This window comes from Octopus sinensis, linkage group LG4 (assembly GCF_006345805.1).
Source record: "Octopus sinensis linkage group LG4, ASM634580v1, whole genome shotgun sequence".
NCBI classification, from domain to species: domain Eukaryota; kingdom Metazoa; phylum Mollusca; class Cephalopoda; order Octopoda; family Octopodidae; genus Octopus; species Octopus sinensis.
The window spans coordinates 95,017,346-95,038,838 of record NC_043000.1 but is presented as its reverse complement, the minus strand read 5'-3'; positions in this window follow the sequence as shown (position 1 = coordinate 95,038,838).

Here is a 21,493-nt window from a genome sequence, read left to right as displayed (position 1 = left end):
ATGCACATATATATAAAATAATATATATAAATAAGTATATTATATAAATATATGTATACAATATATATATATATATATATGTATATATATATATGCATGACTAATATATGATGTACTATATATATATATATATATATATATTTGTAAGTCTCTCTGTATATATATAAGTACGCACACATACATACACATATATATATGAATACATATAGGTATATATATACATAAGTGTATATGTATGTACGTGTAAGTGTGTATGAGTCTGTGTGTGTGTGTGCATTTTCTGTTCTAAATTATTATTTTACTCGATATATATAAAAAAAACTAATGTTCATAACTCCACTTCCATATTTAAATATTTATTTTCAAATTTCTTTTCAATTTCTCCGATGAACCAAATAACATTTGCTATCTAACTTGCCCAAGTTAGTGGCACAGGAGTGACTGTGTGGTAAGAAGCTTGCTTGACACAGAACGGTGAGGACGTGAGCGTTGAGCTCGTCCTAAAAAGAAAAACAAGAACAAAAACAGAGAAGTTTGTCGAGGTAGGTGATTGTTTATTGTGAGCTGGGCATAATTTATTGTGTGCGAATTATTTTTTCAGTAAATTGTGCCCAGCTCTGGGACAATTTCGCCTGCTCTCGGCAACTGCTGTTTTTATGCATTGAGAATCTATTGGATTCATTTCCGGTGGGCGTATCCTCGTCTTCGGTTTACGTTGAGTGAATATTTTTCTCACTTAAGTATGAGAATTATTGCTTGTATTGTGCCTTTTGAAGAACTTTAATAATTGTGAGAACTGCTGTATGGGGGAGTGTTTTGCCTCCGAAGATTGAACAATTTGTGGTTTTGGTAGAGGCGTGGAGGATGGCAGAGGATGCGGGCACAAGTTATTTTGAGGATGAGTCATAAATTGTGGTACTGTGTGACACAAGCATTTGATAATAGGCACTTCGCTTTCTTTCTGAACTCCCCGGCTGTCAACGTGGTCTGCTCTGCAGGCGGCTAGATATTTGACTGGAGGTCTGGAAAGAGGAGGAAGGGAGAAGTGATAATGTATTTTTTATGTTTGATAGGACATGTTTAGATACGACTTGAGGGGCCTCGACCTAGAGCTAGCGCATTCCTAAGGGAAGTGTAAGTCCAAAAATTGAAAAGTTGTAAAAGTTGTAAGAGGTTTAATACCTCGTTTTGTGTTTGGTTTTAAAGAACAATGTTTTAGAGAAGCAGAAGTCGGCCGGCGCTTTTTGTCTTCTCCCATCCTTATCATCTTTCTTTCATTATCATTCATTTCATTAATGTCCTCGTCCAGCCCGCAAAGCTACTTTACTCTATGTACTGCCTTCATGGCAAATGTAATGAAATAAAGAAGCTTGTTTCTCAGCTACGTGGTTCCAGGTTCAGTCCCACTGCGTAGCACCATCAACAAGTGTCTTCTGCTATAGCCTCGGGTCGACCAAAGCCTTGTCAGTGAATTTGGCAGATGGAAACGGAAAAAAGCCCGTCAAATGACGCCACCTCGCTGGCTAAGCGAGCAGGCCAAGAGAAGAAGGACTGAGAGAAAGTTGTGGAGAAAGAGTACAGCAGGGATCGCCAGAGCGTCGTGAAGCTTTAGGTGTTTTCGCTCAATAAACACTCACAACGCCGGTCTGAGAATCGAAACCGCGATCCTACGACTGCGAGTCCATATATATATATATATATTTAACAATTAAGGATAACTTCTTAATAAGGAATCTTAACAAGAAATTATCAGGTAGATAGCGTGAAAAACCTCATAAGAGAAAAATTTCGAAAATAATTCTTTCTTATTGAACATATTAATTTATATATAGAGGGTATTATTACACATAAATACCTCACGCTAAGAGGGACATCAGTCATTTCTACCAAAAATTTTACTAATCATACCCAATGCAATTTTTCAAAGCAAGACATTTAAAAAAGGAATTTAGTCTTATATCACCTGTGATTTCGCACTCACCGCGAAGAATTTGCGACCATGCTCATCCAGTAAGACTGATTCTGAACATATCATAAATAAACGACCAGTACCGTCAAAGTCAAACAGCAACTGCTCTATTCCAACGAAGCACATGAGAAGTTTACAAATCATATATCCGGTAAATGGCGGGCCTTCTTCGAATTGCATTTCGGATAGGATAATATATATATATAATATATATATATATTATATATATATACTCTTTACCCTCTTTACTTGTTTCAGTCATCTGACTGTGGCCATGCTGGAGCACCGCCTGTAATCGAGCAAATCGAGCCCAGGACTTATTCTTTGTAAGCCTAGTACTTATTCTATCGTTCTCTTTTGCTGAACCGCTAAGTTACGGGGACGTAAACACACCAGCATCGGTTGTCAAGCGATGTTAGGGAGACAAACACAGACACATATATATATACATATATACGACGGGCTTCTTTCAGTTTCCGTCTACCAAATCCACTCACAAGGCTTTGGTCGGCCCGAGGCTATAGTACAAGACATTTGCCCAAGGTGCCACGCAGTGGGACAGAACCCAGAACTATGTAGTTCATAAGCAAGCTACTTACCACACAGCCACTCCTATATATATATATATATATAAATATATATATATATATATCTGTGTGTATCTATGTGTCCTCCCATCACCACCTGACAACCTCTGTGTGTGTGTGTGTGTGTGCGCTTTCGTCCACGTAACCTAGCTGGATCCGACTGGAATGAAAATAAAATTACAAAAAGAAAAATATGAAGTTTATAAAATAAGCACAACTAAAAGACCATACACTAAACACATATAAAGCATGATAAATAAAAGTGAGCTTTTAAAAAATTTTCCGATTTCGATGAAATTCATAATTGATTCTGGGGTACCATGTGTATATATATATTTTCCCTATTCTCCCTTACTCCCTTCTCTCTTCTCTCTTATTCTCTCTTCTCTCTCCCTCACTCTCCTTATCTCTCTCCTCTCTCTCCTCTTCCTCTCTCCTCCCTCTCCCCCCCCATCCACTCCTTCTTCCTTCTTCCCACCCTACTCTCCTGTCTTCTCCTGCCCCTAGCTCCTATTTCTCTTTCACTCCTACTCTCTTTTCACGACGCTACTTGCTACTTCTTCCCTTCACCCCTACTCCTCTCTTCCTCTTCTCTCTTCTCTTCTCTCTCTTTCTCTCTCTCCTCCTACTCTCTTTCTCTCTTTCTCTTCCCTCCTCTCCCTCTTCTCTCCCTCTTATCCTCTTCTTCTTCTCTCCTCTCTCTCTCTCTTCTCTTTCTTCCCATCTTTCTCCTCTCTCTCTTTCTCTTCTTTCTCCTCTCTTCTTCCTCCTCCCTCCTTCCTCCCTCCTCCCACCCCACCCCACCCCCATCTTCCTCCCACCTCACCCTCCCACCTCCTCCTCTCCTCTACCCCCCCTTCCATCCATAACCCCACCCACGCCACACATCCCCCACCCTGTATCCCCCACCCCATCCCCCTCCTATCCCAGACCCCTCACCCACACCTACCCCACCCACCTCTGTCCTACCCACACTACACCATACAACATTACACATCACATCACAACACACCACCCACAACCCACCCCCACATCTTCACACCTGCACATACATACACGCACACGTCCAGACAACCAGCCCTCTTTCACATGCACATACATACTCTCTTATACACACACGCATCTTTGTGTTGGGGGCACCTTTGTGTTGGGGGTCGTCTTTACCTTGTTATCTCTCCTACTTTCCTCCTCGTGTTTGACCCTTCTGTCCAGCACTAGTCGCCATGATAGATCGTTAGCTACTACACACATTCTTTTCTCTCCCTGTTTCTCTCCTTGTTTTTTCAGTGTCCCTTTCTGTAGAAGAGCGTAGGCTCGAAACGTAAAATACTTTTTCTATTCCTGAGCGTTACACTAATACATCTGTTTGTTTTGTACACCACCTGTCTTCGTCTTTTGGTTTCTTCGTAAACTCTCCCTATATATATATATATACATATATAGTGCGCACAAAATACACACATATATATCTGTATATGTTTATACGTGTGAAGATAGAGGATTGCACATGCATATGTACAATGTGTATGTGTTTGTATATATGTGTGTGCCAGTGCAAACATGCATGTACAGGCATACGCAAATAAGCACGTTTGTATTTATAAAAAAATATAGAAATATACCTATATATGTATGTGTGTGTATATATATATATATTATATATATATGAGTGAGTGTATGTGTGTGTGTGAGAGTGTATGTATAGCCTGTACGCATGTATTCTTTGTTTCCATGATAGGAACCAAGTGAAGACTACACAATACATGTATCATACCTGCTAATTGTATTATCAACTAAAGATGCATGTGTGTATACAGTGATGATTCATATGTTCCCATCATCTTTAGATATGGTTTCAACGAAGCTACTGGAGAATAATTAGCAATTGAATAAATAAATAAATAAATAAATAATTAAACGTACACAATAAAAAGCGTAGAAAAAACGGTTTGTTTTTTAATTGTGTGTCAGCATGCGTCATTGTATTAATCCATCAGGTATAACTTCATTGCCTCATGGTTCGGTATGGTTTCTGTTGAATTTCTTTAAAATACTTTTCTTACTATGCTGAAATGTCGTACCACAGCATTATACGTTCTGAATTAGTGTAGCTCTAAGATATATTTTTATCCTCCGTTTTAAACAAAATCCCATATCTTGTAGTATATGAAGACTAACGGTATAGTTCAACCAACATATCTATCTATCTATCTAACGATCCCTATTGATCGATTTTTTCTTTTTCCTTTTATTCCCCCTCTTTTAATCCCCCCAAAAGAAAAGTTCTACCTTGTAATTTGTCCCGTCTGTGTGCAGCCCTGTGTGGCTCTTAAAGAAACATCTATCTATCTATCTATCTATCTATCTATCTATCTATCTATCTATCTATCTATCTATCTATCTATCTATCTATCTATCTCTCTCTCTATCTATCTATCTATCTATCTATCTATCTATCTATCTATCTATCTATCTATCTATCTATCTATCTATCTATCTATCTATCTAATATATATATATATATATATATATATGTATATATACACACGTACACGCTCACAAATATATATATGTACATAATGTAACCACACGTGGACAGTTGTTGATTTTTCTTTTTTCCTTCTTCTCTGGACTTTTCCATTTCTCCTTTCCGGCGAGGAGCCATGCTCGAAACGTTGATATCTCTCTTGTTTCACTGAGCGTCAAAACTAATGTAATTCCTGTGTATCTCGTCACGTTCGTCTTTTTTTCTCTTTTTTCTCTTTTCGTTTTTTTCTCTCTTCGCTTTCTGAATTGTTTGTTCGTTGAATTGACCACATATATAGGTTTTTAGGGAAAAATCCTAGGCGTTTCCCCTTGAAACAACTCAGCTTATTCCATTATCACAATCAATAGGTATCCATAGTTAATATCTTAAGTAAATCCAAAACACATGTAAGGAAATTTCTTACATGTCTATATAGCATGTAAATCGTTTTAATTCCTATTAGCAAATGAAACACGTGTAATGGAGAAAAATACTACCAAAAGAATGCTATTTTTCCTGATTTGTTGTATATATATATATATGTATACATGTACATACATGCATAATACATACATATATACATACATACATGCATTCATACATACATACACACATACATACATACATACATACATACATACATACATACATATATATATATATATATATATATATATATATATATGCATATATATATGTACGTTAATGAATTTGTGTTGCAAGATTCCTGATGTGAAACCGTGTGTTGAGAAGTTATTGTTGTATTTCGGGATGGTCATCTATATATGTTTATATACATATATACAAACAGTATAATACACACACAATAAAGACATATTCACATACCCATGATAAATATAATAAATAGAGATAAATAGGTAAACACACCCACAAAGAACTGTATAAAGGGTACGAATACAAACAACACAGTGGGCAAACCTATATGCACACACAAACACACATACAGGAACTTCACACACAGCCGCATCTACATCAACAACGCGACCAACAATGACAACAACAACAACGGCTATAACAACAACAACAACTGCCACGATGACAGCAGCGTGGGTGACCACACATTCACAGAGAAATGCAGTAACGGTAGACGGTGCCAAAAGTCAGGGTCGACGGCACCAACAGCGGTTAAGAGGGAGAGAAGGGGTGACGGAGGATAATAATGTTACTACGAACAACGAAACATACACACATAGGTACAAAAACACGCATGTTCTCACACACACACACACTAAAATACAGACGCAAACGCACGCACATATGTAAGGATACACTTCATAGAACAGAATAGACTAAGCGGAGTAGGAGTACACACGAGGACGGAAGTGTCAATGAGGCGGTCACAGATGTGTAACGAAAGATTAATGGACAATGGACAAGAGTTAAAATAAGAACAGTAATAAATGAGCGAAGAACAAATATATAGTGCTTGCCTTTACTTGGCAAAAAATATGACCGTCGCGCAATACAAGAATATATATATATACACAAACACACATAGATACATTCATAATATATGTATAAGACGTATTATGTATGTATGTATGTATATATATATATATATATATATATATATATATATATATATTATGTTACTAGCAGTATCGCCCGGCGTTGCTCGGGTTTGTAAGGGAAATAACTATATAAGCATTTTAGAGAGAGATGCCAATTTGGGCTTTCTTAGCCATTTCTGTTTTGGTGTCTTCAAGCCATGAAGTCGTTGTTCTAAAAGAACGCTGGTCTCCTTGACAACACTTTACGACGTTAATTTCCTTACACTCCCTTCCCCACAGCTTCACGAGGGAGGGAAGAAGGGGGAGAAGCAAACAGGTGCAGGTGTGACCATGGACGCCAACTCCGCCGCCATCGGCACACGAAAAATTATGCATTAAAATGGAATAACAAATGATGTTAAATTATTTTTAAAATCGTAGACTCATCGTAGACGCGCGCTAATACTCAGACGGGCTCGATATGAATCACGACTATAAGATACCCGAATTTGGTTAAACTGCACCGCAAAATGTGGGAGTAGTTAGGAATCTAAATCGAAGGGGACAGACACTCACAACTACAGTTTTATATATATAGATTATATATATACATATATATACATATACATACATATATGTTTATTATATATATATATATATATATTTGTATATATATATATATATATATATATATATATAATATATAATATTATATATATATATATATATATATTATATATATATATATATATATATATATAAAGAAACAAATGGAAACAGACGTAACATGAAGAACGACCCTACATATATTGCCAGCTGTTTATCTACTCCACATTTCGAGTAATTACGACAAGATGTGTCTCCGAGAAAACATTTGTTCCCGCAAAGCAAAATAAAATTTGCGATTTGCAGAGAGTCAAAGCTGGTAACAAAGACAGGACAGCAAAAGCAAACAGGAACGTCTGATAAGCCATAACGAGATGCGTTGGCGAACGCTGGAGGAACAAGCTTTGACATAAGAACAAGCTTTGATAGGAGAGGAGACAGGCAAGAATACGTATGATTTGTGTGACAAATTAAAAAGGAAAGAAAGAATCTCAAGTTAGGAAAAGAAAGATGGCCGATGGCGACGTGTGAGCAACGAGAGAGTAAAGGAGGAAAAGTGAGAAAGCGAGAGGGATAGATATAGAACGATGAAGGGCAGATGAAAAGAATTAGAGAAAGGAAGAGAGAGGAAACGAAAAGTGAGAGAGAGAGAACAGTACAGAAAGTCGCATCAAAATTATTAAGATAAACTTACTTGGAAATGGGTGTGTGGCGTTCAATAATATAATAATATAATATATATATATGCATATATAATACATATATGTACATATATATATATTAATGGGTACTGCCTAATTGCTAATGCAATTAATAAATGCGTTGTTAAGGATGAGGATAATATAGATAAATTTTATATAGGTATATAAATTTTAAGGCTAGGTATAGGGCCCGCATGAGCTCGTTTTCAAATGAAAAATACTATAGCTCTACCACACTTGCATCTTATATACACGATCTAAAGAGGAATAATAAGAGTTATTCCCTGGAATGGTCCATTATTTCGGGAGCCCCTTACTTCAGAGTAGATATAAATAAGTGCAAGTTGTGTATGAAGGAATCCCTTGCCATCCTTAAGTCTTTTGGGTCTAAAACTTTGAATAGATTCACTGAGGTGATGCCATTTTGCAACCATAGGTTTTCGTCCACCTTTTTGAAAGTATATAAAAATATAAGTAGATGTAATAAAATTGTTTAGCGTTACGGGGATTTGAATTTGGCGCGGTTGAATTTCTGTTAACTACAGTCACCTGAGTCTTTAGCAATAGGCTTTTTGTTTTTGAAAATTTGGACTGATCCGCTAATGGGTCGTTCTTTTAAGTTATATAAGCTCTTCATAAAAGTATAACCTTTTCTTAAAAATTTCGAACTGTGCGTGTTTCATGTTTCCTGTTTATCCAGATGAGGAGGTCATCGCCGTGATGCACTTTAGTGTAAATAAACTGCGTTGGTGAGCTCCCGAAATAGCCATAGATATATCTGAATGTTGAATTTGACTTGTGAAGTTTGCTATTTGGACGGACTTGTGTCAGGGGAGTAAAATACTTTTTTCAAGATGTATGTGAATTTGACCTGTGGAAGTCTGTTTACTTGTGAACTTTGGACGTACTTATGTGAGGGAAGTAAAAGACTTTTCCAAATAATTTTTCAAATATCAAAAAAGAAATTTTTCTAAATATTTTAATCGTCTGATAAAACTTCTTTCGTCGGTGGATATTTATTTTATTTTATTTTTACCTTTTTATATTTTATATTTGCGTATTAGGTTTTATGGTAGTTTTTGAATTTTTAGCCGTTTATAGGCCGTTCTATTTGTATTTTATAGGCCGTTGTATTTGTATTTTATTCGATTATATATTTTTACCTTCTGTGATTTTATGTATATGTATTATTTTTATGTGTTTGAGAACCGTGGTGATTTTTATATATGATTAAATGTTTGAGGGGTGGTGTTGTATATAAAGTCGTTGACCCAAATTTAATGAGTGTTTTATAAGCAATGCTTCTTTATCTTCGTCTCATTTATATTTGAGCACTTCTTTTGCTGTCCTATAAACCATTTCGTTTCTGTAAAAGAAACAAATATTTTTTCTTGTTGTATACATATATATATGTATATACATATGCATATATAGGTACAGGACGTCATGAAACATAAACAACAGGAAATACGAAATACGAAAACATGGAATACAAACTTTTTTGCGAACAACGAAAGAAACAAATAGAAAACAAGACAAGTAACATAAAGAACGACCCTTCATCAGTTGTCGGTTGTTTATCTACTTCACATTTCGAGCAATTACAACAAGATGTATCTTCAAGAAAACAGTTGCTACTGCAAAGCAAGATAAAATTAGCGATTTGCGGAGGGTCAAAGTTGGTAATAAAATCAGGACAGCCTACTATATCCTTAGAAATTAAAATACATGGGAAACCTAAAAGGGAACCTGATTCTTCTTCTTTATCAAAACTTTATCGCTATCATAACAACCGCTAACAATAATAGATAATGGTGGTTCATATGACTGAAATGTTCTAGACAATTACAGTCAGCCTGGCGTATTAATAACCATTTACCTACACGTCATATAAAATCACAAACTGTCTAGCCAAGTGAAATTTATAATTATTTTATACCCATATCAATATGCAACCATCAGCAAAAAGAAAAAAAATATGAGGCTAGTTTCAAATTGAAAGGTATAGCAGGAGCCAAGTGTTCGAACAATTGTGTTGCTACTAGAACATTTGATGTTACTGAGAATATCGTAGGAGAGTGGAGAGAGGATGAGGAAAGATTAAGACAAATGCCCAAACAAAACTGTGCAATGAGAAGAGGAAGTACTCGTTGGCCGAAATTGGAAAATGATGTAGCAGAATAGCTACTCCAGCAGAAGCAAGAAGGCTACATTGTAGCACGAAATAAAGTAAGAACTTATGCCCTAAAATGGGATAAATTGTATAAAGAAGAAAGTAAAGATTTAAAGCAACGGTAAGGGAGAAAATAAAAATCGCCCCAAAGCTCATGGGAGATCTCGATCACAAAGTAACCAGTTTTCACAAGTTCGTCATCCAGCTGAGAAAAAAGGTATCCGTTTCCATTGTCTTATGTTGTAAATATGGATGAAACGCCATTAAATTTTGACATGCTGGGTAATAAAAACGGTAGATTTTAAAGGAGTAAAAACACTGGACGTTACAAGCACAGGATATAAGAAAACGAGGTTTACGGTGGTATTATCCTGCATGGATGACAGTACAAAATTAAAATCCATGGTTATTTTTAATTGTAAAACAAAATAGATTTTCCTCCTGGCGTTTTTGTTCATTTTTACGAGAAATGGTGGATGGACGAGAGTGGTGTGAAATTATGGATTGAGAATATTTGGAACGGGCGGTCAGATGGCATACGAAACGAACGCAGTTGGTTGGTTGGTTTAGGATATATTTCGTAGCCACGCAACGGCAAATACTAAAACCCGATTATTCAAAACCAATACTGATATTGCTATAATTCTTGGTGGTTTGACTTCTATACTGCAACCACTAAATGTCAGTTTAAACAAACCATTTAAAGATAATGTGAGAGAGCAAAGGAATGACTGGATGATAAATGGAGATAAATATTTTACAAAAGGTGGAGCTAATCGTGCTGCCTCACTTGTTCTCTGTGATTTTGTTTCAAAACATGGGATAAAGTTAAAATAGAAAATGTGATAAAATCATTTTAAAAATGTGGTATCTCCAATGCCATCGATGGTGCCAAAGATGATATTCTGCACAATAGCGACGACGAAGTCGAAGTCGATTCACAAGAATCAGACTGGAATCCTTACGATGATGCCATATGTGATGAGTTTTGTGATATGTATGTGAAACTTTGAGAAACATAGTGATGATTGTGAGGAATTTGATGGGTTCAAGATAAATACATGTGGCAGGCTTTATTAATATTATTTATCTTGATAGGAAATAATAAAAAATTATAGTGTCTTATGTTCTAATTGTACCGACTAAAATAATTTTGTTGAAAAATAAAGGCTGTGTGTAATTCAAATTGTATTATTTATCACTAAATGATATTTCATGAAAAATATAAATATGTTATTCTAAATGTTATTACTACAGTTATACTTCGCCGTTAACATTTTTGAAAGGTTAGCGAAAGATAAAGGTTATTGTGAGCGCAACCATAACTCGATGTTTACATTTTCTCAGCTGAGTTCTCATGGATAAAAGTTGATTTCGATGATATAGAAATATATCTCTCGAATTGGCTATTTATTATGAAGATATGCCGATAATATATAAAGTAAAAGTGTTTTGATTACCTATAATGTAATTTTTTTCTAATTTTGTAAATCTGTTCACGAATGTTTACAGGCGAATGTTTGTCGATTGATTACTCTCTCCATTTTCTTAAGACGACCCCAAATTTTTAGCATAAATTTTAGAATCGTCTTATATGGTCGTCTTATACGTGGAAATATACAGTACACACACACACGCACACACACACACACAAACAAACACACACACAAACAAACACACACACACATATATATATGTATATATATATATATATTTACTATCCCTAGATGTTCCTTAACCTCTAACTAATACAGCTATATACTGTATATATATATATATATATATATAATATATATATATATATATATATATTTACTATCCTTATATGGTTCCTTAACCTCTAAATATATACGTTATTATATATATATATATATATATAGTATATATATATATATCTATATATATATATATAGTATATATTATATATATATATAATATATATACTTACTATCCCTTAGATGGTTCCTTAACCTCTAACTAATACATATATATATATGTATACATATGTACATATATATAATGCATACATATATATGTATGCATATATATATATGTACATATATATACATATATATATCTGTATTAGTTAGAGGTTAAAGAACCATCTAAGGGATAGTAAATATTCAATATACTACTGGATGCATACCTACGTTTTTATATCCAAGTGCTTACTATTGCAGAGCAATATTGCAATTGAATACTAGGTATGGGTGGGGGTAAACCAGAAATTTACTCAGGATTTATAAAGCAAATAAGAAAATGGCGAGGATAAACAATCGAATAACATCAGCCTGTAAACATTCAATTATATCTATTTATTAATTGATTACAATTATATGTGTGATCCAAATAAACCAATGAAATTAGCAAATAAATAAGTAAATGTATAGATAAATAAAAATGAACGAATGAGAATAAATGCGTGTACAAATACTAAACTCTTACAGCTGGTTCTACCATGAGGTTGCCCAATCTTCTAAGTTTTCCACATCACGCCAGTGATATACAGGGATTTTACAAAGGTGGAACAAACATCGGACAGGGGTTGGACAATGGTTGAACCCCAAGGCTTCATCTGAAAGACCAAATGTTAGGAAACTAACATGTGAAGAAGTAAGGTACATTAATAACGCAAAATAAAAAATATGATAGAAATAGTTAGGAATGGTAGAACATCATTTCAATGTGATATCATAATCCATGGTATTACATCTTATGCTAAAGAACGTCACTTCCAGGAGAAATTTCCGCAGGCTGTTAGAGTTACGTCGTGTTTCAATCATACTGGAGGAAATAGCGAGGGTCAGACGTTGTGGAGTGAGTTTGATGGCATGGTCTATGTCACGGGGAACAGAAGTTAAAGGTTAACTGCTGTTTAATAGAACATCATAAAAGGAATTAGCAGAATTAACTTCAATTGAACTTGTTTGGGGAAATTGAATACTTACGTATATCAATGAAAGAAAGATTAGATAGAACCTTAGTGCAATTTTATTACTTGTTACTTATTAACAGAAACCTAATCCTAATACCCCTATGGATAGTTGGATAGTAGGGTGAGGCCAAAGTTAATTCTACAACTTAATTGGTCAGCTGATATTTGAAAACAGTGGCGTTGCTCAGGTCCATTAAAACTATCAATAAATTACAAGTAAAAGCAAAAATATAAATCTTTAAGGAATGAATAGTCTAAGGGGTCTTACAAATGAATGAGTGATGGAAAACACTTACGGATATGGATAAAGTGTTTTATATGAATATATCTGAGATATATATCAATTTAACAAGTAAATGTCTGAACGAGAAAAGTAATGGATGAAGCAATTAATAGAAAAATAAACAAATGATAAACCAATATTACCGGACTCAATCGCAGGAAGTAGCCGGTTAGTATATTATCATATTAAAAAGCAGAGATAAATTATGCCCTAAAATAAGATTTAGGAAATGTTATTTCGTTATGGGTAGATCTAAGTCATAATTTTAATCTTACGAGTAAATATCCGAAAAATAAAAGCAAAGGTGAAAATGCTTGAGTTAAAATATTTCCAGACTTATAGACTACAATTGAAGGAGGGTAACTGCGTATTGCATTTCAATATATTTAGACACTTAAAATCAAAATGAGGGTGAAAAAATTGTATATTAATTTAATAACATCAATTTAACACCAGTGGTTTAGCGCATAAGAAACTGAGATTCAGTAAATATTATTAATACACATATGAGAGAGAATCCACTAAAGTGGACGCCCTTACGCTAAAGAGAGATCCACATGAGTCTCAGTGGATCTCTCTTTAGCGTAAGGACGTCCACTTTAGTGGATTCTCTCTCATATGTGTAGACACTTAAAATATATTTAGATATTTAGACACTTAAAATAAGGTTGAGGTTATTATCAGTTATAGATAGAAACAGAAGGTATTCATGTTATGATAAAGGTAGAGCTAAGAGAACATAATTAACTAAATGTGGTATTATAATTGTATCTGGCTGTGAAGTTATAAAATTGTAAACTTATAGAATTAATTACAGTTACAATAGGAGTTATTCTGGATAAGGTAGGTATGAAGTGATAGACATATAGGGTTTAATGTTATAAGATGTATTTTAATCCACCTAGATAAACAAATACTGGCAGTTATATGTATCAAGACATTGATAAATTCTTAAATAAGTGCTTAGAAATATATGATTAGAAATATATGGAGTAACATCCCAAGAGGACACTGGTGTAATTATATATATATATTATATTATATATTATATATATATATATATATATAAATGGTGGTGACCCCCTTCCGTCAGACACTGACCATGGGTTTGCACCTAGAGAGTTACCTTCTAAGGCACAAGTCTGGGCAAGGTTGGTTTTTTTATGGAAGACCAGCAGTCGCCCATGCATACCGGCCTCTCCTCTCCACGTCACCGATGTTGTCCAAGGGAAAGGCAAGGGCCGATACAGCTTGGCACCTGTGACGTTGCAACTCATTTCTACAGCTGAGTGAACTGGAGCAACGTGAAATAAAGTGTCTTGCTCAAGAACACAACACGCAGCCCGGACCGGGATTCGAGCTCACAACCTCACGATCGTAAGCTCGACGCTCTAACCACTGAGCCACGCGCCTTCACTTATATATAAATATATATATATATAAATAGTAGCAAGATGTATGTTTATTTATAAAGATAATATATAGAGTATATAGAGTATATGGAGTATATAGAGACTGTTGTCTTATACATATATTAGGAAAGGATGTTAATCAATATATAATCTTCAGATTAGGAAAAATATTAATATTATCAAAGGAGACACTAGCACAAATAATAGTTAATATTAATAAAATATCATTAATATTGACTATTATTTGTGCTAGTGCCTCCTTTGATAATAATACTATTTTTCCTAATCTCAACATTATATATTGATTGACATCCTTTCCTAATATATGTATAAGACAACAATCTTTAAGAGAAAGTGTGTTTAGCCTTATGAAGGCAGAAACCATTTATTCCTTTTTTATTAAGTAGAGGAAAATTGGTCTTTAATATAAAAAGGATTTCATTTATAAACAGCATACATTTCTTATTCTTTACATCATACGCAGATGCTGAGACTAAGATTTTCCAATGGAAGTCATAGCTAATACCCTTATCGTTGAGGTCCCATATATAATTACTCAAACCAGCGGAATTCCTCCTATTTCTGTTTCTGAAGGTTCACAGATGGTGATTCAGTCCACGTTTCATATGGTTTTGGGTGGCTCTCACATATACCATATTACTCGTTTGAGTACTCACTGCACGTTTGTAAACTATTTCTTTTTTTATTGCAATTATTACTAAAGACAATTGTTACTATTTCTACAATCATAAAGTCTATATTGTTGAATAGATAAGTATATATACTTATCTTATATATATTTACATATATACATGTATATCTATCCCTCTTTCTCTCTTTCACTCTTTATATATATATATATATATATATATATATATATATATATATATATATATATAATATATATATATAGTATGTATATATATATATAGTTAATCCAAACAAGAAAGCACAAAAAAAACACAACAACGCGAGGACGTGGAACAAATATAGTATTATTGGACGCTCAGGAAAGAAGGAAAGAAGGAGGGTTTAAAGTTTCGAGCGGAGCTCTTCGCCGGAAACATAGGAGAAGGAAAGATCCAGAGAAGGGAAGGCAGAGGAAAAAATATCGCCAACGGTACACACGAGGTCAGGTGCACACAAATGTAAGTTATAAAGAATTTTACGTGCCTATGTCAAATGATAATGCGTTTAGCTTCATCGTGCAAATAGACTCCCATGGTTAAACCTCCACAAGGTTGAACGTATAGAAGGACAATTCTTTTTTTTTCAATTCTTCATTAAATTATACGCACCGCAGACGAATGCACGGTTGCATAAATGAGAAAAAGCAATGATTTGTTTAATCATAGCATTTTTCCTAGACAGGGAGAAGATGTTATTTCTCTCTGTAGAACGGACGAAGTAAATAAACATGATCAGTCGTTGAGCATCTGGTTAATCTTGTCGAGTTGTTTTTAATACGTTCTGAAGATTAAACGACTACGGCAACGACGGTGACAACGATAACAGCAGCAGTAAGAAGAAGAAAAGAAGAAGAAGAAGAAGAAGAAGAAGAAGAAAAGAAGAAGAAGAAGAAGAAGAAGACGAGAAGAAGAAGAAAAGAAGAAAGAAGAAGAAGAAGAAGAAGAAGAAGAAGAAGAAAAAGAAGAAGAAGAAGAAGAAGAAGAACAACAACAACAACAGAGTCGTGATAGTATTTAATGAATTATTTTATATGTAATCAGAAGTACCATAAATTAGCACTGATGCAATTACAGCATGGATGATTCATTTTAAATATTCAAAAACACACAGTGACTGTTAACTTCCTTAAATGGTTTATTTCTTTCTCTCTAAATTTTCGCCATGCTATCTGCAACCTGGCCAGTGACACAGTTCTGCTGCTACTGACTCGAAACTATTTTTTTTTTGTCAGTATATATTATAGGCCTCGGTGTTTTAAAATTATAACTCAATTTTCATTTCATCCTCGCCTCCGTATTGGTCAGTCGCTTAGGATGTCTTCACACGGGGCTCATCCAAGGTCCATGGCCACAGAATAAAGACAAAGGAAAGAGAGATTTATATGAAGTGTATAAAATAGCAGGGTGTGGTAGCAAAATTAATTTTACAAGAGCAACTACTACTACTACTACTACTACTACTACTACTACTACTACTACTACTACTACGACTACTACTACTACTGGTAGTGGTTGTAGTAGTAGTAGTAGTAGTGGTGGTGGTGGTGGTGGTGGTGGTGGTAGTTTAAATAGATTTTCAACTGTGAAATAAATAAATTATGATACTGTTTGGCAGAAGAATGCTATGTGGCCCCTAAGGAGAGAAGAAATGAATACTGAAAGAGTGAGAGTGGAGAGAGAGAAAGAGAGAGAGAGAGAGAAAGGAAGGAAATAGAAAGTACATACAAACAACTATGACGTCCAAATTTAAGCTAAAATAACTGGTCTACAAATTACTATGTAATGACGATCTGAACTACTACCTATACAAAAGGAAAAAATGGAAAGTAAATTATAAATTTAAAGCCATAACACCTATATAAGCTGAGCGATAACCTACTTTCAGGCAGTTGCAGCTGGACTACATCAGTGATCAGGTCACAGATAGTGCGCCGAAAAGTTTGACATTTTGAAATAAATGATTTAGTGAAGTTTTTGAATGCCGAAAACGAGTCTTCTACGCTGTAATTAATTTAGTATCAACACACTGCCTTAAATCAAATCATTTGTCAGACAAATACATTTCCGAAATTCTTAAGCAGAATATTTCCTTAGATATCAGATGCATAGCCAGCAATAATGCAAAAATACAACTTTACTAGCCTACTGAGAAGTTTCTAAACACTATCGATGTATAAATTAGGACTTTCATAGACCTGCGGCAATAGAATCACAGGAATGCAACATTCGATTGAGTCAAAACTATTTATAAGGTCCAAATTTAATTAGTTCGATATAATAGAATTTTATATATATATGTTTCTAAACACTCCTTATTAAGGTACATGAACTGAGAATATAATTTACGAGAATCGACATCAGCGTTTTCGAAGTAATAAATGATATACGCTTCAAAGCGATAACTATATTCTTGTACTTGCTTCATGCTGCGGCCACGCAGAAGCACCGCCTTTAGTCGAACAAATCGACCCCAGTACTTATTCTTTGAAAACCTAGTACTTATTCTATCGGTCTCTATTGCCGAACCGCTAAGTTATGGGACATAAACGCACCAGCATCGGTGGTCAAGCGATGGTGGGGTGAGGTGGGGAAACACAGACACACGAATACATGCACAGATACATTCATACATATATATATATGTATAACGGGAAGCTTTATGAAAATAGACAAAAGACGAAGGCAGGTGGAAAACAAACGAACAATTGTATTAGTATGGCGCTCAGGAAATGTATATATGTATGTTCTTAATTTTATTATCTCTGTTTATTTTCTCGTGTTCCTTTCTGTTGAAGAGCGTAGGCACGAAACGTAAAAGACTTTCTCACCGAGCGTTAAACTAATACACCTCTTTGTTGTTTCTAAATCTGTCTTCGTCTTTTGTTTTTTGTAAATTCAACTATATATATTATATATATATATGTATATATATATATATGTATATATATATATATGTATATATATATATGTATATATATATATATATATATGTATATATATATATATATATATATAATATAACGACGGGCTTCTTTCAGTTTCCGTCAACCAAATCCACTCACAAGGCATTTGTTGACCCGTGGCTATAGTAGAAGACACTTGCCCAAGATGCCACGCAGTGGGACTGAACCCGGAACTTTGTGGTTGGGAAGCAAACTACTTACCACACAGCCACTCCTGCGCCTATGTGTGCAAATAGAAAGAATGATGTAAGAACAGCAGCAGAGTGCAAATATATGTGAAGTTACATGCTTCTGTATCCCAGACATGATAAAAATAATATTCATAGCAATACATAAGCGCAAAATATAGGCATTGCTTGGTCTGGCGTCGTGGTAAAGGACTTCACTTCGCAACTACAAAGCTTCGAGGCGTGGTACCTATAGTCTTGTACTATAGATTCGAGGTGACCAGTGCCTTATGACTGACTATGGTAGACGGAAACGGTTTAGAAACACGTTGTGTATGTGTGTGAGTGTGTCTTCGTATTTATGTTTGCTCTTTCCTTCAGCATGATAACTACTGTTAGTTAGTTTACGTACGCCCCCGTGACTTAACGGCAAGCGAAACTGCTAAAATAAGTACGACACAATTTGTCCAACTAAATTCTTGAAAATGGTACTCCAGGGTTGCCGCAGTGCAGTGACTGAGCCAAGTCAAAAAGCAAGAATTGTAACACTTTTTGTTCATGCAAAAAATTAAACCATTTAAATTTTAATGGTACAGTTACCACCAACTTCAAATGCGTTAATTTTCTAGCTATAACCTTAGGGTCTTGTGCTAGGAACTACATTACACAAGTACAATTCCCGACCATTTAATTTAAAATCCTTAGTTAGAAATACAAGTAATGCATCGCATGCAAGTAGTATATTATAATCTGTAACTATAATAACTCCCTATTAAGGAGAGTAGTCATGGGTTTAAGCAGTGAATCCGCTACTTTTAGAAATACAAGTTAGAAATACAAGTAATGCATCGCATGCAAGTAGTATATTATAATCTGTAACTATAATAACTCCCTATTAAGGAGAGTAGTCATGGGTTTAAGTAGTGAATCCGCTACTTTTAACTGGTTGGTTGTGAGAGAACTGAGGTGTGAGATCAGGCAGTCTTATATCTCCTGGATGCATCATCATCTCCTCCCCCCTTCGAATCATCCGCCTTTTAAACTGGCATGCAGCAAAAAAAAAGAAGAAACAAAACCACATACACACACACGCACATACAAAGAAGGACACAAATGCATACGCACATAAGGTTACACATCTAAGAACAGATGGAGTAAGTGGAGCAAGAGTATACACGGAAACGAAAAGTGTCTCTGAAGAGGTCACAGATATGTGACAAAAGATTACTGGAGAATGGACAGGCGTTGAAATAATAAAATAATAGTAATAAACGAATGAAAAAAAAATATAGTGCGTGGGTTTATTTGGCAAAAATGAAAAAAATGAAATGACCATCCCGAAATACAGCAACATATATATATAAAGTTAATCCAAACATGAAAACACACAGAGAAAACACAACAAAGCGAGGACGTGGAACAAATATAGTATTATTGGACGCTCAGGAAGGAAGTGAAGAAGGGGAGTTTAACGTTTCGAGCAGAGCTCTTCGTCGGAAACATAAGAGAAGAAAAGATCTAGAGAAGGGAAGACAGAGGAAAAAAATCGCCAACGGTACGCACGTGGTCACATTTTGAATATATATATATATATATACACTCACCTTTATGTCTCTCTATCGACAGAGCAGCCAAAACGCATTGCCCTAAGCCCTCCAAGTGCTTCATTTAGGGGTATGCCGCAGCAGTTCATGTAAAAACATAAGCTTACAACGCTTACAACGCTTACAACGTAAATCATCTTAAGCTACAAACAATATGACATTTACTGAGCATTATAACCTCTGCAAGACCATTGAATGAAACACGAACGATGACCCATGGATAACACATCCTGCAAGTATGAAGACCAATCTTTTGGTACTTTACTAAAAGGTTCACTACAAACACGCGAAGTCCCCCATCTCTTGCGTTATGATGATATCATATGCATTACATCTGTAGACAAAACTTCGGTGTTTGCTACCCGTTTTGCATGCCATTTCTCACTGTATACATTCAGTACATCGTGTACAAGTAGTGCATCGTAAGCTGCAACTATCATTTTTTCCTTCTACCTGGCGTACCATCATATACACGCATTCACGTCTAGAGCTAAAGCATATTCATCCCCTTCAAAGCAACAAGACCTAGGCTCAGGAAACTTCCCAGGTATTATCTGGAAAAAAAAACCTACCCCAGACTTAGTTTCTATCGTTGCCAAATACTTTAAACTCCCTCTTACTCTGTCTACAAGGATATAAGGATGTATTTTAATCTTTACAAACAAACAATGGTATGTTCGATTCGTAAGAGCAGCAAATCCGCTGATAACATCATCATTCTCTTGCATTCGATTGCCAAACATATGAAGCAGTATACTTTTGTCATGTAAGCAATTCGATCACTGTAATTTTGAGGAGAGATCAAATAATTTAATATGCAGATCAGTAGTCAATGCATTGGAATAGATAATATGTATAAGGTTCTGTATGGTGGGCAACGGCATATTTAAGGATATACCTAATTCGGAATTGTCGATTAATACAGTCCAAACTTCACAGCTGTGCGATGTAAGTATTGGATACTGAATATATATATATTATATATATATATATATATAATATATATATATATATATATATATATATATATATATAATATATATATATATATAATATATATATATATAATATATATATATATATATATATACATATATATACATACATATATACATACATATATATATATACATATATATACATGTATCTATGTATATATGTATATATGCATATATATCCATAGACACCCACACACGCGCTTAAACACACGCAAACACGCACACACACTCGTTCCTGCACACGCGCGCACACACAAACACACACGCGCACACACGTATACACATCCATGGGTGTGTGAGAGTATTGTAATGTATAATACCAAGACAAACAACGAATAGCACAAATCTATATCAAATTAACCCCTGGA